Source organism: Ambystoma mexicanum, chromosome 6q, assembly GCF_040938575.1.
Source record: "Ambystoma mexicanum isolate Mex_15411 chromosome 6q, UKY_AmexF1_1, whole genome shotgun sequence".
In the NCBI taxonomy this organism is placed as follows: domain Eukaryota; kingdom Metazoa; phylum Chordata; class Amphibia; order Caudata; family Ambystomatidae; genus Ambystoma; species Ambystoma mexicanum.
Window position 1 is genome coordinate 1688327635 of NC_090937.1, and position 2957 is coordinate 1688330591.

The window sequence follows — 2957 nt, forward strand, 5'->3', positions numbered from 1 at the left end:
CTAAATGTAGGTCACATTTGGGAAAAGAAAGGGTTGTGAGACAAAGGGCTCCAGCAAATGGGTCAAAACGTTATGAAAACCACACAAACACAACACATGGCCTACCGTCCCGCGTTCCCACAGGTGTCCCGATGAAAACGGTACCTCACATGTGTGGGTGCACCTACCTGGCCGCCAAGGGGAAAGCCCAAAACACAAGTAACCCCAAGTCTGTTTTCACACCGGAAATGTCACACTCTCCCATCATACAGATATGGGCCTCGGGTGTCCAAGCCACCGAGGAAAACAGGGAACCCCATGCATTTCCGAAAAGAGGACACCCGTGGGAATCCGCAGAGGTATGATATGCCCAAATTGCCCCAGAATTTATTACCCAGACACCCCTGCAAAGTCGGAAATGTGGGGAAAAAAACGCTTTTTCCGTACATTTCGCTCGACGCACCCATCGAAACACGCCCCCAACAACACATGGCCTACCGTCCCGCGTTCCCACAGGTGTCCCGATGAAAACGGTACCTCACATGTGTGGGTGCACCTACCTGGCCGCCAAGGGGAAAGCCTAAAACACAAGTAACCCCAAGTCTGTTTTCACACCGGAAATGTCACACTCTCACATCATACAGATATGGGCCTCGGGTGTCCAAGCCACCAAGGAAAACAGGGAACCCCATGCATTTCCGGAAAGAGGACACCCGTGGGAATCCGCAGAGGTATGATATGCCCAAATCGCCCCAGAATTTATTACCCAGACACCCCCGCAAAGTCCGAAATGTGGGAAAAAATACGCATTTTCCTCACATTTCGCTCGACTCACCCATCGAAACACGCCCCCAACAACACATGGCCTACCGTCCCGCGTTCCCACAGGTGTCCCGATGAAAACGGTACCTCACATGTGTGGGTGCACCTACCTGGCCGCCAAGGGGAAAGCCTAAAACACAAGTAACCCCAAGTCTGTTTTCAGAGGGAAAACTCAGACATTCTGCCGACCGGCACAAGGTACAGATATGGGCCTCGGGTGTCCAAGCCACCGAGGAAAACAGGGAACCCCATGCATTTCCGAAAAGAGGACACCCGTGGGAATCCGCAGAGGTATGATATGCCCAAATTGCCCCAGAATTTATTACCCAGACACCCCTGCAAAGTCCGAAATGTGGGGAAAAAAACGCTTTTTCCGCACATTTCGCTCGACGCACCCATCGAAACACGCCCCCCACAACACATGGCCTACCGTCACGCGTTCCCACAGGTGTCCCGATGAAAACGGTACCTCACATGTGTGGGTGCACCTACCTGGCCGCCAAGGGGAAAGCCTAAAACACAAGTAACCCCAAGTCTGTTTTCACACCGGAAATGTCACACTCTCACATCATACAGATATGGGCCTCGGGTGTCCAAGCCACCAAGGAAAACAGGGAACCCCATGCATTTCCGGAAAGAGGACACCCGTGGGAATCCGCAGAGGTATGATATGCCCAAATCGCCCCAGAATTTATTACCCAGACACCCCCGCAAAGTCCGAAATGTGGGAAAAAATACGCATTTTCCTCACATTTCGCTCGACTCACCCATCGAAACACGCCCCCAACAACACATGGCCTACCGTCCCGCGTTCCCACAGGTGTCCCGATGAAAACGGTACCTCACATGTGTGGGTGCACCTACCTGGCCGCCAAGGGGAAAGCCTAAAACACAAGTAACCCCAAGTCTGTTTTCAGAGGGAAAACTCAGACATTCTGCCGACCGGCACAAGGTACAGATATGGGCCTCGGGTGTCCAAGCCACCGAGGAAAACAGGGAACCCCATGCATTTCCGAAAAGAGGACACCCGTGGGAATCCGCAGAGGTATGATATGCCCAAATTGCCCCAGAATTTATTACCCAGACACCCCTGCAAAGTCCGAAATGTGGGGAAAAAAAACGCTTTTTCCGCACAATTCGCTCGACGCACCCATCGAAACACGCCCCCCACAACACATGGCCTACCGTCACGCGTTCCCACAGGTGTCCCGATGAAAACGGTACCTCACATGTGTGGGTGCACCTACTTGGCCGCCAAGGGGAAAGCCTAAAACACAAGTAACCCCAAGTCTGTTTTCACACCGGAAATGTCACACTCTCACATCATACAGATATGGGCCTCGGGTGTCCAAGCCACCAAGGAAAACAGGGAACCCCATGCATTTCCGGAAAGAGGACACCCGTGGGAATCCGCAGAGGTATGATATGCCCAAATCGCCCCAGAATTTATTACCCAGACACCCCCGCAAAGTCCGAAATGTGGGAAAAAATACGCATTTTCCTCACATTTCGCTCGACTCACCCATCGAAACACGCCCCCAACAACACATGGCCTACCGTCCCGCGTTCCCACAGGTGTCCCGATGAAAACGGTACCTCACATGTGTGGGTGCACCTACCTGGCCGCCAAGGGGAAAGCCTAAAACACAAGTAACCCCAAGTCTGTTTTCAGAGGGAAAACTCAGACATTCTGCCGACCGGCACAATGTACAGATATGGGCCTCGGGTGTCCAAGCCACCGAGGAAAACAGGGAACCCCATGCATTTCCGAAAAGAGGACACCCGTGGGAATCCGCAGAGGTATGATATGCCCAAATTGCCCCAGAATTTATTACCCAGACACCCCTGCAAAGTCCGAAATGTGGGGAAAAAAACGCTTTTTCCGCACATTTCGCTCGACGCACCCATCGAAACACGCCCCCAACAACACATGGCCTACCGTCACGCGTTCCCACAGGTGTCCCGATGAAAACGGTACCTCACATGTGTGGGTGCACCTACCTGGCCGCCAAGGGGAAAGCCTAAAACACAAGTAATCCCAAGTCTGTTTTCACACCGGAAATGTCACACTCTCACATCATACAGATATGGGCCTCGGGTGTCCAAGCCACCAAGGAAAACAGGGAACCCCATGCATTTCCGGAAAGAGGACACCC